We start from the raw sequence: 823 nt of genomic DNA, 5'->3' as shown, positions 1-823 counted from the left end.
GAAAATAATATTTGAATCCTAAAAGTAAGATTTCATGACGAAATTGGACGTAAAGTTTTGAAATTATCGGTATTTACTATCTGCTGTCTGCTGTTTGCTGTCTGCTTCCCGACTGCTTCCCGCTTAAGCTGATGCAGCCCAGGTGTACCACCCCTACCAAAGGGCTTAGAGGGATAGAGAGAGAATAGGGCGTCGTGCGCGCAATGCGGTATCTTTCCTATGCCGGTCCGGTCCGTCCGGTCCCAGCCTAGCCAGTGATCCTGGCCCAACCGACAATGCGGTCGCAATCAGGTCCAGTCCGGCCTCAGACCAGAACCGCAAAGCGGTCCGGTTCCGGAACAAGCCCGGAATAATGCGGTCCCTGATTGTCGCGTCCGTATGGGTCCGCTTCTCACCTCTGCTAAGTGGCCTGTATTAAAACACCCTTCAGGATATTCTCTTGAGTGAATGTAACAATAATTTGAACTGCATTTGTTTAGCAATTCCCTTGCTTAAACATTAACACTGGTTTTCTTTCCAGCTGGAGTTGGACTATTGCTCCATCTAAGGTCAGGTAGGGGAAAAACGAGACATTTCAATGACTTTTGTCTTATCTAGCATTTAAATAGTTATTTGATAAGTTTTTCTGCGTCAGGTCGAAGAAACACAACCCCAGTCATGAAATTACAGCGTTATTTTAGTACCGCAACCTGTGGTGTATGCAGAATCCGAAATAGTATGTGTCTTTTCCCCAACACGCATTTCGGGGGAAAATGAGACACCCGTGGGTAAGATTGGGACAGGCAAAAACCCAGCAAATAAGATACGGACCTGCCTTGGGGAA

The sequence above is a fragment of the Frankliniella occidentalis genome, unplaced genomic scaffold (genome assembly GCF_000697945.3).
Source record: "Frankliniella occidentalis isolate FOCC.00 unplaced genomic scaffold, Focc_3.1 Scaffold12, whole genome shotgun sequence".
Lineage (NCBI taxonomy): Eukaryota > Metazoa > Arthropoda > Insecta > Thysanoptera > Thripidae > Frankliniella > Frankliniella occidentalis.
This window is presented reverse-complemented; position numbering follows the sequence as displayed.